The sequence below is a fragment of the Melanotaenia boesemani genome, chromosome 19 (assembly GCF_017639745.1).
Source record: "Melanotaenia boesemani isolate fMelBoe1 chromosome 19, fMelBoe1.pri, whole genome shotgun sequence".
NCBI classification, from domain to species: Eukaryota; Metazoa; Chordata; class Actinopteri; order Atheriniformes; family Melanotaeniidae; genus Melanotaenia; species Melanotaenia boesemani.
Genome location: NC_055700.1, coordinates 17,502,655 through 17,517,242, shown reverse-complemented (window position 1 = coordinate 17,517,242; position 14,588 = coordinate 17,502,655). Strand labels below are relative to the sequence as shown.

At 42.7% G+C, this 14,588-nt stretch overlaps 1 protein-coding gene across 2 annotated transcripts in view; it reads left to right on the top strand.

Moving 5' to 3' along the window:
- The window catches only part of exd3 (exonuclease 3'-5' domain containing 3), a 46,428-nt gene that overhangs the window by 17,629 nt on the left and 14,211 nt on the right, over positions 1 to 14,588 (top strand). The gene's annotated exons all lie outside the window — the stretch shown is intronic.

Sequence of the window (14,588 nt, the reverse complement as noted above, 5' to 3'; positions counted from 1 at the left end):
AGACAAATGCAGCTACAGTCATTCTAACCATTTTACTGGCAATTTTTTTCTCAGTATATTATTGATTCATTCTGAACTTTCTGTGAGAATGAGGAAAAAGACTTTCTATATCAGAAAGAAAATGAAGCAACATTAATACAAAGGAATTATTTTTGTGGTTTACAGATATGCTGAGCTAGTTAAGTTCCTCAGTTATTATAGGAAAGCTTGTGGTGGCTGTGGTATATTGTCTTATGTAGAGTGACAGCAGAAGAGATAGATATATGTAGTGATGGGAAAATGAGAAACTTTAGTGCATGCTGTGTTGAATTTTGACATGTTGAACTGTGCTGCAGATACAGAAAACAGCAATTGCAAAGGTAAAGCTATATTCAAACTAGGCAGCGTTTGGCACACCTCTACTGTCTGCAGCACTGACTAGAACCTCAAACCCTTGCATGGCTACAGGACTTTGTTTTTAAATGACTTTTCAAGGAGACATACATTATGAGTTAAAAAAAGAAGCAGACTGAGGATGTATTGTAAAAGGGCATTACATATAATTTTCAATCAGTCCTATCTGTCATGCAGTACATGTAGTACAGCAGCCTTGATGCATGCTAAAAATAGTAAGGCCGTGATCTGGCCTATTTCTTCTCCAATTAAAAATAAATGTTCATAATCAGGTGGGTTTTTTTATATTATATAATACAATCAAGTATAAATAATGCATTTACTGCTGTACTATTGATACACATGTAAAAACATAAGCCCTCATTTATCACGGTTCTTTTATGTAATCTTTGTGGAGCTTACATAAATTTGTTTGTTAAGCAGCTATCAAAACCGGTCTGATTTACGGCACCTGACCTGTAGATGTCTCTGTGGGTGGCTGTTTGGGAAGGCTGTGTATGTGATGACAGTGTTTGCTTCTGTGTGGTGGTGACTTGGAGAGGAATTTTTGCAGGACAGTTGCTTAGCTTGGGTGTCCTGGCCTCCTCCTTGTAGGGGGGCAAATGTCTCAAGCTACACCACCAGCTGCATTCTTGTCAGACATAAAATACTACAAACTGGGACCACCTCGATGCTGTGTGCTGTCTTGATGATAGGATGATGACACAGGCACACTCCCAAATGCAACTAAATGGCCAGTCTCCAAATGGTCATCCATCTATCAAGCCTTAAGAAAGGGTTGCATGAGACTACTGCAAGGGCATTTCACTCTGACTTATTACGAGATAAACTCTCCTAACATTTAAAATATCTTTTCCAAAATCAACCAGGACTTGATTGTGTTTCCTTTAGGATTGGTTTTCTAAAAGTTTAAAATGAATTTAATTGATTCATGCCAGTTTCTATTATTTAAAAGTGTAAAGAATCTTTAAACAAATTTTGAATAAACAATAAATTTTTGTTCTCAGGCACATTTTGATAAATTTGCAGCAATAAAACTGTGTGGAGTTTAATATTTGAAATTTAAATTCTCAGTGTGTATCTGTATATGTGGGCATGTGTTCAGAAAGTGAGCGTTTCACCCAGGAGGTTGCTCCATAGCCCACCCAGTCAAAATTAACCCTTTTGTTATCTGATTGTAAAGCTCTCTGATTAGTAATGGATGGGTCAGTTTCCCTCCCTTTGTCTCTTTTTGTCTCCCTCTCATTTACACACATATATGTCTCAAGTAAAGAGAGGTTAAAGAGAAGGGGAATTAGATTAAGGTGGGATTCACAAGGGCTTGATGGGTTAGCACTCAGTAGTAGTTGGGCCTTAAATTTAGAACTTCAGTGACAATCAGTCACAAGATCAGATGTGTGATCACTGAGGCACTTTGACTGGCTTGTGCTTTGCTGGCCATTTAAAAAGTTGAGCCGTCCACTGCAAGCTTTGTGAACAAAGTAAAGCAGTGAATCCAGAATCCAATTTGCTCAGACACACAAGACCTCACCTCATTCAGACAGTTGAAGCTTGAGTCACTTACCTGGGATGTTTGCGCATAGATGAAAAGGCTTCTAAAATGTTCCATTTTTCATCTGTCATGGGGATCATAAGGAAAAATGACAAGCACGCCATACATTTAGTAAGTTTTTACTTGTCTGCTTCAGACTGCTTCTTGGTTGATGTTGATTCATCTGCAAGACTGTACAAACAAATTGTAGATAAATATAATGTTTTGTAAAAGGTTTGCATGATCTTTTTATAAAGGCCCATATGAAATGCCAGCATAGTACAATATTAGTAGTTATCCTTGTGGATTCCAGTAATAGGTTTTGTGGGAGGGTTGATTGGTCCATTACTTTTATTTTTCAACTAAATTCTACCCCCAGCATAGATGCCTGCTGCATCTACATTTCCCATGCATGCACACGCTTGTGTACACTTCCGCTGGGTTGTGTATTTCCATTAAATGCGCCATGCTAGTCCTTTACGAACATGTTGAGATCGCCTGAGAGATAGATTTGAAACCAAACACACATACACACACTCACACAGTGCAACTCAAAAGTCAAAACCGACAAGCGTGTCCTGATGCTATCATACTGTACACACAGGCATCTCAGCACTTTCAACGCTCATAGACTTGGCCACAGTTGCACTCAGACTCGGTTGAAGAAACTGTTGCAGCTGAAACACTGGTTCCCACGCATCAGAGTACTGGGGAAGTGAAAGCGAGAGCAACAGGAACTGCCACACAGTGGGAGGGAGGGGCGGGAGAGATTGAGGTGGTGGGGGAGACAGAGGGAAGGAGAGAGAAGTGAGAACGGAGGTGATGGCTGAGAAGTATAAAGATAAAAATAAATAATAATAAAAAAGAATCGATTGAGAAATTGTTGGTAAGTCAAGGATGAAGAAGACTAAACGACCCGAGTCGTTAAACTGTGTCAGAATGATTGTGTAAGGGGTAAAATTTGTGCTGAAGTGAAATGAGTGTTTGTTGAGGGAGGAAGAGGGAGAAGATGCGAGTGATAGAAAAGGAGGGGTGGAGGAGAGCAGAGCAATAGAAAGACTTGTCTGTCCTTTGATCTGCTCAGAGAGCCGCAGGCTGAGAGTTGGGAGGAATGTGAGAGGCCAAGACACGTTTAGTGTTAGCCTTCGCTGGCCGTGTTGCGTGTGCATGTGTGCACATGTGAGTGCATGAGTAAAAAGAGTTAATTGGTGAGAAGGATGTACGCATGTTTGAAAGTCTGTTGAAAAGATATGTTTTTTATAGACTTGTATGTTCTCACACATTAATTCATGTTTTTACATGTGTACACATGCAGCATTTGTAGATGAAAATATCCACCGTGTCATACTTTTCTATTTTTTCCACACACAGGCTTTTAAACCCAAACAAATATTCTCACCAACCTGTGTGAGTTTATGTGTGTGGCGCCTTGTGCGTGTGTGTACTGTTCTCTGTGGTGACAAAACAGGGGTTGTATTTGTGTGTCCTGCCGTTTCCCACTCTCACCCCCCCTCCTCTCTCCGGAGACGAGAGGGAGAGACGGTGAGAAGGGGGAGACAGTGGAGAGGGGGGGTGGGGGGTGCATTCCATAGGCACGCCAAGACATTCCGAGGGAAACCATCCCAAATATTTCCCACTGTGTGTGGCGAGGGTTTCACATTTTCTGTTACACACACACATGTAAAAAAAGTTAAAGGTAAAGTCAGTCACAGTCCTCACAAAAAACCAGATTAGTCTCACAATCACTGTTCATTATACACACATATAGGTAGTAAGTGAATATCTGCATTGTGTCTTTTTTTCTGAAGGGTGACACTGCATGTCTTTTTTGTCCTACTGGGACAATGACAAGTCAGCAAAAGCCATTGTGATTGTTGTTGAACTCTAAAGTACAGTTCTAGGAATGAACGAGTAAGTAAAACACAACCACAAATATTTTAAAGCTTTGCTGTGTGTTTCTTGTTGAAGTGATTTCTCTTCTGCAGAAGTTGAGTCAATCAAAAATTATTCTTCCAAAGAAGAAAAAGGGTTTGAGTAAGCAAAGAAGACTGATAGAAGATGGCTGTTTAAGCTTTATTACAGGCAAAGACTACACATAAGAAATGAATGTAGGTTTGTGCATTGCATTTTTAAAGTTTCTGGTTATTTTGGTGATTTTTAAAAACCATAAGTGACCATATTCAGACACATCAAAAATAGAGCTGCACTTTAATCAGTAATTGGGGAAATTTGCGTATTTTCTAGACAGAATATGTGTTTAATTAACAAATTGTTTTCAGAATGAACATACTGATCAGAAGTAATGACAACATTCTTTAATATGGGAATAATTGAGTATTCCATGACAGAAGTGAACGGCTTTTAAGGAGAGTGCATTAGACCCCAGGATGTTCAGGAACCAGCCCCTTCTGACTGTCAGTGTTAAGTACAGTCTCTGGCAGCCAGTGATGGCAGTGTCATCTTTTGGCAAGGCTGTAGTTATAAAATTATAAGAAGAATGGTACAACACAGTGTAAGAGAAAGGTATTTATCCTATTTGATTAATATTCAAGTGGTGTTTACAGCACAACGGTTTCATTTGTCCATTAACTGAGATCAGACTGGCTCAAAATACTACTTTTAGATCACAGAAGTTTATTGGATAATTTTATGATACGAAACTTCAATTAAATGTGAGTCTATTAAAAATGAGAATGAAACACCTTTAAAACTTAAGGGTTTTCATATTATAATTTTGTCCTTTCACCTCTATTGTGGATGCTGGGCTGGACAAGCTTCAGCCAGCCTGCAAACTGAAATACAACAATGTGGGTATGGAAAAACAATAAATTCACTGCTTTCCTGAAGAAATGATTCCTACAGTATTTGGAGATATATTTTCTATTTATCAAAAGTTTGATTACTGTTAAGCCAGCTCATTTGGTGGAAAGAGTAAAAATCTTACAAATAAATCTGCAGCTGTTTGAGCAGACACAACAGCAGACACACATACACACAGATAAGAAAGAAGATGAGCCATCACTCACCGAGCGTTTTAACAAATTAGGTCTGCTCACTTTTCCCACAGTCAAGTTGGCCCCAGGATAAAATAGCAATGCAATGACACCTGTGTGTGGGGGTGCTTTCGTGATATATATTGGTTTGTGTCTCTCTGCACGCTTGTGTGAGAACACAGAGTTACTTCAGCACGGCTTAGTTTCCTTTCCAAGTCAGATAACTGGATGAATTTTTGCTCTCTTGGACATTAAATTGTACATGTAGACAAGTTTCTCATGTGATAAATGAGCTAAAAGCCAGTTTTCCAACTTTTCCTGTGGTGGCATACATTTTTAGAGGAATATAAATAGTAAACAGACTTCATAATTTCCATCTGTCATTTTTAGATAAAGCCAATATAATGCTCTTTATTCCATATACATACCTGCCCATTGGTCTCTACCAGGCTTTGAAGACTGGGATTGAACTGTTGTTATTTTACCATTTAAGCCAAAAAAAAAAAAAACACACTCAAAATATCACTGATATACTTCTTACTTTCAATAATTTTTTTTGTGGCTGTCCAAAATGGAAATACATCTGTGTTAATAAACATCTGTGATGAGGGAGAGTTTTTTTTATTTATTTATTTTTAACAGTCGTGTAGTAGTGTGAAGCCAGACATAAAAATAAAGATTGGTGTGAACATCTCTCTAATGCACCCAGTTTAATGCACCATTTTTTAAATGACCATATATCCACATCTTTTTTTAAGCAAACCCAACAAAAGAACAAAAATCTGCTGAGTTTTTCTGCAGCATTTTACTGCAAAAGGAGGTTTGATTTTATTTATTTATTTCTGTGATTTTTCCCCCTCCACATCTGCTTTCTATTTTTCTGTCTTTTATGTTCTCCACTTCACCTCCTAATTTTGGTTTAACATTGTTTCTCTGGTTTTGTTGCCTTTTCTTGGTCTGTGTTCACAGAGGAGTTGATAAAAAACATATGAGAATTCCATGCTTATTGATTAAAATCAAATGCAGCGTCTCTTGCCCATTGCCTGGCTGTTACGGCATCATTTTGTTTGCATATTATTAGATGAATGCATACAGCTGTAGACCTGCAGCACACATGGATGCAGTCTTCACTAAACATCTGGCTTTTATGCCCTTCTGGTCCTCAAAATATGCTTCTCCTTCTCTGTATCAGTTTCCCCTCCTCACTTTGTGATTTGCCCTCTCACTTTCCATCTACCCCACTTTCCCTCACCCACGGTTCTCACCCGGCCTCTCTGCTTAGCTCCACTCCCAGTCTCACTCTCCGTTTCAGATTAGCCAAGGCGAGGAATCCGGTGCAGCCGGCAGCTGGAATGTCCTGTTTGTCTTGTTATGTTTGTGTGTCTGTGTGTGTGTGAAGTTGGTGAGGTTGGTGCTGCTTTTTGATTTTGATGTGTTCCATTGTCTGAGAGCCAAGCTGCTTCCTGCCCCTGCTTTCCCCAAACGCCTGAGAGTAACAGAGAAGGTAAAAGAGAACAGTGGAGAAAAATAGCAAGAAAAATGGCTCAGATGGAGAGAGGGAAGGAAGAAGGTGGGATACAAGGGACAAAATAGCAAGGGGAGATGGCTAGGAAGTGAAAGATGAAGGCGGAAGTGATGGAGGGTTGGAGAAGGGAGGAGAGAGTTAGAGAGAGGAAGAGAGGTGAAAAGGAAGGAGAGAGAGCTTCAATAGGGCTTTTCCTCCAAACACCAATACAATGAAGTAGTGCGTAATTTCCCATACCCCTTCGCATCACCACCACCCCCCATCCCCTACAACACCACCCAAACACTCACAAATACATGAAAAGTTTCTCATAGGAAATAAAACTTTATGCTCTGTATTGGAGCTGCTGTATACTGATCTTTCTCATGCATCATCTCTGTTTTGGTAGCTTGTGTGTGGTCTGACACTGTGGACTGCAGAGGCAGCACAGATATGAAAGGAGGGAATAATGAGCGAACCTGAGTGAAAAAGATAGCAGAGGAGATACAGAGAAAGAGGATGTCTGTACAGTGAGAAAAGGAAAACAACTCCAAATCTGAAGAAATTGTTCAAACGGCTATGTGGGTGCATGTCGTGAATGTGGTAAATTTTGCTGTTAAAATTTGGATGTGCATAAATTAGTTAACATATGTTTTTGTGTGTGTGTGTGTGTGTGTGTGCGCTGCTGGCCGGTAGAGGGGCTTTGACGTGGCAGAGTGCAGCATTCCTGCTGGGTGGTGATGTCATGAGAACTAGCTCTCCACTTGCAGACAGAGAGCCCTGTTTATGTTCCCCTCCAGAGGAGAAACCACACTGTGTGTCTGGGTGTGTGTGTGTATGTATGTGTGTCTCTCTGTCTGACTGCGATATTGGCTCATGGGGGAGGTGGGGAAGCCAAGAGGCACTGGAGAGGGTCTACTTTCCCCTGCCGCTCTGGGAGAGGGAACCACTTACTGATGCCTTCCTCTCAAACATACCAGAGAAAGAGGAAGTTTCTCATGTTCAGCAGAGGACGGTAGCTGCACCGCCAGACTGTGCTGCTGTGAGTGATTGCCCTATGCTTCCAAACAGTCCCCTAAGGGAGGCAAAATTCTTTGCAGTATAATAACAAACCTCGGGTCAACTAATGACCACAACACCACACAGAGTAAAGATCCTATGCCATTAACTTTGTATTATAATACTTTACATTGTATCACTTTAAATGTGTGCACTTCTGCAAGTTTATACATGCGTATGACCTGCTGAGATCTTCAGTATATGTAACTAGGTGCAAAAGTAGGTCAGAGATTTCCTTTTTGTCATGTTAATGAACATTCGGAAGGAAATTAATCTTTTAAATTGGATTTCTCTATGAGAGAATATGCTCAGATATGGTTATGTTGTCTAAGTTTGTGCAAAGATTAACTATTGCTTCTGTAAAAAAAAAAAAAAAAAGTGAAAAAGGTAACACCAGAGAAATGTTGTGAGAACTAGCCCTCACTATCGCAGTTTCCTCTCCCAGAAACTGCTGGTATGATTCTCTTTGTGTCTGTGGTCATGGTTTAATGGTTTCCCTTGCAATAGTGAAATGTGATCTTTGGTCTTTGCAGCTTAGTGAATCGTAGATCATTCTCCCACACTCTTCATGCACCACAACATAGCAACCCATCCAAGCTTATTCTGCCTGCACTGCACTCACCCAGGATGATAAAGAACTCCTGTCAGCTGTGCTGATACCTGCCAGTGAGAAATAGTTGAAAGGTTTGGGGTTGTTATTCTCACAACTCTGTGGCATATGGACCCACTTTAGCAGCTTGGTTAACATGCAGTAATGCTTCTCAGGGAGCCATGCTTGTTCACATGTGATGTGAGCTCTTTTGGCTTTAGGTTTCGGTTTTAATTGTTTTTTTATCTCTGTGACCTGATTACTGTGACATCAAGGAAAGGGAACAACTTGTTTGTAGGTTGTAACCACCAACATATGGACTTGATCAGCTTTTCAAAAGACAAACAACTCAGTTGGCTAACATAGAATCTGTTCTGTTTGCTGATAGATTTATTATTACTTTGTTCTGTCCGCAAAAAAAATTAGTTAAAACTTTATTTTTATTTGATTGCATATTTCTCACACTAGTTATGATTATTATTTAACAGAATATTTGAGAGAGACAGTTATATGCTTACAGTTACAGAAACAGCATCCATTATAATAGGAGGAGACTTTAAGAGATGTTGTTTATGTTGAATTATCTTGTCCTTCCCTGTTATGTTTTCCTAATGTTAGGTTACTGTCTGCATAATTTTAGTTAGTGTTCACATCATGATTGCTGTCTCTCTTCATGATGAGTGTGTGTGGTCTGTTGACTGTGCTTATAGTCACACAGGAGAAGGGGTATTGAAATTCTGTGGTTGTATGTTTCTTCCTGTCTCCTGTTTATATTTTGGGGAGTATTAAGACAAAAAGATCACTAACAGAGCTCTTTGAATGTGAGTACTTTAAAGAAAAGACAGCCACAACTTATTTTCTTCTCTATATATAGCAAAGGTGTGTGGATTTTACCTTTAATTCAGATCTTTGTCCATATGTGCTAGTTTTAATTCTAGCCATTAATCTAATTCTGATTCACACCTTCAGCGTAATGAGCCGAACATTCAAAACTGACATGACTGGGAACCACTGAGCAGCAGTATATCTTTGCATCAATAAAACTAACTGTAGCCATCCCCTATGTCTAAGCAGATTGTGTGCAAGTGCTAGCTTGCGTTTGCATTGCGTTTCTGAGAAAGAGCTTTGTCAACAATTTAACATAAATCTTATGAAGTCAGAGATAATGGATGGTAACCCCCGGGAGTGTGTGGTTTGTGAGCTAAACCACAGTACTCTGTGTGTTTGTGTATCTGTGTGTGAGTTGTATTTTAAAGTCATTGTTTTGGTAATGTATTGCTGTTTTGTTTCTTACTCTTCTCTCTTGGGTAAAACTGTAAGTGTCAGCATTGTGACTGTATGTTTCCACAAATCTGGGTGTAGGTCTTCGTGTTCTGTGTGCATTGTTTGAATATGTGAGCTGTGTTCGTGTTTGCCGCTTGTATGTGCATGCGAGTGCATGTGTAGGTCTTTGGAATGTGAGCCCAGCTCAGCTTTAAAACCCTAAACTATGTCTTGCTGTGGTTCTTCCCAGAGCCTGCAGTTTGCGTGATGTGATGCTATCAGGAGGTTAGAAGTCTGTTTGCTTTGGGAGCTCCGGGCTTGGCGGGCACTTACGCATGCATTTCGCCTGTTTTGTTCTCCATTTCTCCTCTGTTACTCAAAGAGTCAGATTATAGTGAAAGCTGGATGGGATGGGAATGGTCAGAGGCACACTGCCCCTCACCCCTGGGAGCAAAGAGGTAGAAGGCTGGAGAGGTCAGGCTGCTTGGCCTGGGAAAGGCCTGAAGAACAAGGAGGAGGATGGGGGGGGGGGGGGGGGGGGGTGTATGTGGATAGTTAGAAATGATAGGTTGATAGAAATCATGAAAGAACAGATCACAGGGAGAAAATGGGAAAAGGATATGTGACAGAGCAACAGAGAGACAATTACAAGAAATTAGTAATTTAGACTGATTAAACAATAAATTGATAAGAAAAAGAGAAATATAGTAGGGACAGCAGATAAGAGATGACATATGGGTAAACTGTAAGTTTGATGTAGAGAAGAAGAGGTCAAATAAGAATGGAATCTAAGGCTTGCATGTTGTGGACTCCAGCGCTACTGAAATACATGCAGAATATAAATGGAATGAAAAATTTGACCCACAGAATGTTAAAAACAAAAGCGAGAGATAGAAATGATGATGAACAACTTGCGTCTTTCCCCATTTCCCTTTTCACCTCTTGGAGGCCAGCTTCTAATATTTCTCATCGGAACTCCATCCCTACATTTTCACTGAAGTTCTCTTTCATAATATTCCGCTCGATGTCTCACTATGGGGATGCAAGCGTCTCTGCAGTCCTCAGAAGCATTAATGTCATTACGCCAACCCTGATTAGCTGATGAACGTGTGAACGTATCCGTCCGCATCACGTAGGGCCATCTGCCTTAAATAGCTCAAGCGGACGGACGAACTCTTCAAAAATCTCTTCTCACTCGAAACATATCTCGCATCCACGGCTAGCTAGCTTAACTGTTCACAGACAGATCCTTGGGCTTCGGTCGCCGTGCGCTACCTAGCTTGGACTCTTGGCTCTTTTGGTCACACCAGACCATAGTGCTTCCTTGCCCCTCCACTTTTCAGTCACACTACCCTTGTCGCCCCACCACGGCGTTTCGAGCACCGAGTGTTAGCACACCAGCTAATTTCTCGGCCTCCCCACGGTTAGCACACCAGCTAGCTGCCTCAACTCCCTGCCTGCTGTTGTAGAAAATTTACCAAGAGTCTGGAATGAGTAAAAGTATATAAGGTTTATTTACAGAAGTATTGAAAAAAAGAATTACTTGCAAGTAAAGAGAGTGGTCGTCCCGACTCGCGTGAAATCGGGAGAGACTCTGAGGATTTATCAGAGAAAAACTTGTTTTATGCTGAAGGTCAAACAGCAAAATAATAAATGAGGAATAGAAGACTGGCTGAGAACATAGCGCCTCAGCGGAGCTATTGCCGCTTCCGTGCACCGCACAAACACCCGTGGACTCAGAGAGAGCTCTCGGTACTTGTAGCAAATCCCCTGGAAAGCAAATTTCAGGAATTTTCTGTGGGGAGGGTAGATAGAGATGTGGAAATACAGGTCGACAGAAGTGAACCAATTGTCCTGTCGCACAAGATGCAACAGGGATGCGTTTTTGAGCTACCTGAATTTGTATTTCCGGAGATATCTGTTCAGAGCATGAAGATCCAGGATAGGGCGAATCCCCCCCCCCCCCCCCCCCCCCCCCCCCCCCCCCCCCCCCCCCCCCCCCCCCCCCCCCCCGTTTGGGGACCAGAAAATACCTGGAGTAAAATCCGCTCTGACACTGTGCAGGAGGTACAACACAAATTGCTCCTTTGTATAACAGGGAACTGATTTCCCCCTGTAAAATGTGAGCTGACTTCCCTCGAGCCTTGGAATGCAAAATGCTGGCGAAACGAGGGGGGACGGTGGCGAACTGCAACCTGTATCCCCTCAAAATCGTCCTTAACACCCAGGGTTGGGCTGCATGTGCGGCCCACCTCTCCCACCTGAGGGAGGGAGGAGGCGCACTTTGTAGCCCGTCTGCCATAGGAGGCTCTATCCATGATGCGGTAGTGCCCTCCCTCGGCGAAACAGCATAATGGTTCCCAGACTGTGCTGTGCATCTACGTCCGAGGTGACAGCGCAGCGACGGGTGCACCGCTGCCGCTGTCCCGGAAGAGGCAACCGCCCTCCACCGGGAAGCAGCAGGCGTCGCCACCGAGCTGTTCATGATTTTGGCTTTTTTTATTAGCTGCACCCTCGGCCTTTGGCCTGGATGCTGCAGTGGAACACATTTGAATTTTTTCCAACATAATGTGTGTGTGCGTGCTTGTGGACGTTTGAGAGGGGCAACCGCCAAAACCTCTGCTGACAAATGTCCGTTCCTCTCCCCATGCTTTGGCACAGTCCGTGGCAGCTGGGAGACAGGGACGTGAGATGTCCCCGGGAGCACCAAACAGGTGGAGCTAGAGAACGAGGAACATCTAGCTGCACTGGTGAGATGTGGGGCTGTCAGGCCGCCCGTTTCTTCTTCCTGGCCTGGAAGGTAGCAGCTTGTGCGGGTGGAGCCGGCGGGGCTGCAACAGAGGCGGAGGGCTTCTTGGACCAGCCGGCCCGACCGGGCAGAGGAGGTGGGGTGGGCTGGGGCCTTGGCTGTTTGGGTATCTTGAAATGCGAAACCTGAGAAACAGCTGGCGTGAAGGTTTTACGCTGCACAGGCGGAGAGGGAGTAGGAGGTTTCCGAGAGAGGCAGAACTGGAGAGCTTCATCCTCCTTCTTGGCTTCACAACGCCGTTGCGTTGAGGCCAGTGCAGAGCCAAAAATCCCCTCCGGGACAATGGGCATGTCCAGCATCTCATCCTTCTCCCTATCCGACAGGTTGGCGAGGTTCAGCGCTTACATGGATAGGACTGGGGGTCTCAGGCGGAGCGATCAGTTGTTTGTCTCCTGGTCTGGTCCTCATAAGGGAAAACCTGTCACAAAGCAGCGCCTGTCACACTGGGTGGTGGGGGCAATTGCTTTGGCCTATACGAGTCAGGGTTTGCAGCCTCATGGGGGCTTGCGGGCACATTCGACTCGGGGCATGGCCGCTTCCTGGTAGGGATGTCCCGATCCCAATATTTTCACTTCCGATCCGATCCGGATACCTGGATTTGAACATCTGCCGATGCCGATACCAATTCCAATCCGATACCGCTTTTTAAATAAGTGTTAATCTAGTTCTATGGATGTACTACATAACCGGGCCATCTAAAAATCATGCATCAAACTATGAAACAAATATTTCAATCCCCAAAAGGAAGAAATGCTCACACCATAAATAAAGATTTGTAACACTGCTGCTTTTTATTAGCTTTTAGCAGCAATTACAGGGTCACACCACCATTCAATGTGCAAAACAAAATGTAAACATTCATTACAAAATCCAACTAAAAAGTGCAATCATATAGACTGTAACTTCAATAGCTACCAAATATTATTAACAAAAACAGTAGTACCTCCTCTTTTAAAAGTGTACAGAACTGTTATCACAGATAGGCTATTACCCCTGCTATCAAGTTAATTAATTTTAACATAAGGGGCAGATTCTGTTTTAGAAAGATGAGCATTTCAGCTTTCTCAGCTGTCAGCCTGTTTCTTCTTTCATCAATAATATTGGAGGCTGTGCTAAAAAGCCTCTCACTCTCCACACTTGTTGATGGTGCACAGAGATATTTAGCAGCAGCGGATGCTAGCAACGGCAGTCTGGATTAGTTGACTTTCCATTACAACAGTGGACTGTCTGAACGCAGAATATTTGGCTCACTGACTCTGTAACAGCTGTGCATTCATCCAAGATTTCATTGAAAATGCTTTCGAGTCCACTAGAGTCCACCTTCGACCTTTGGAGTCTTCTTTGCAGGCTCTGAGGCTACTGACTCAGGTGAGGTCCCCTCTGTCGGTCTTGAGGCTTCCATCTTTTTTAACTCCCCCATTAATGCATTTTTTTCCACTCCTTGAGGTTTCTGCATTAGTGAAGAACCTGGATAAAAATAAACATATGTAAGATATCAAATTAATGTACCTTAACACACAAATGGGATATATAAAGTGAACTTAATAGACATCATACCTGTCCTCATATCTTGGATCTAGCAGTGTAGCAACAGAATATAATGGCTCAGATTCCACATCACTGAAACGTCTGTCCACAGCCTCAAGCAGGGTGGCCTTCATGGTCTTCACTCCCGCGTCTGCGGGGTCTTCTCGACAAAGCGCTCGTTTGAGCACACAGACAATGGGGATGACATCAGATGCACATGCAGATAAAGAGCTTACCTCCCTTGTCAGCTCCTCAAAAGGAGCTAGCACCGTTACAGTTTTTTCAAGTAGGCCCCACTGGTTTGCGGTCAACATGGCTGGAAGGTCGTACTCCGCAGCATATGCACACAGAACCCGTTTTTGAGCGGTAAGGCTCTGGATCATGTAAAATGTGCTGTTCCATCTTGTTCGTACATCTTGCTTAAGGCGCTTGACTGGCATATTCAGTTCCACCTGAATGTCCTCTAGGCGTGAATATGCAAGTGGGGAATGCTTGAAGTGACCCACTATTTTTCTGCCGGCAGACACTGCATCATTTATGCTACGCTGTGCTAGCAGTCCCTCATTCACAACAAGTTGCAAGCTATGTGCAAAGCACCCCAAACTGGCCACTCCAAGGTGATCCATTGCTTTGACGACATTACTCGCGTTGTCTCGTAAAATGACGTGGACATGGCTCTTCTCAATCTTCCATGCTTCTAACATCTCCTCCGTTGCTATAGCAATAGCCTCCCCCGTGTGTGAACCACGGAGCTTCTTTGCATGTTGCACTGCTTTTTGCAGAGTAAAAGTTGAGTCAATCCACTGGGCTGTCAGACTGAGTAAAGACATTGGACACACGTCTGAGCTCCAAATGTCTGTTGTAAAACTAAATGTGGCAACGTTTTCTAAGCACTTTGAGATGAATTCGCACACTTGTTT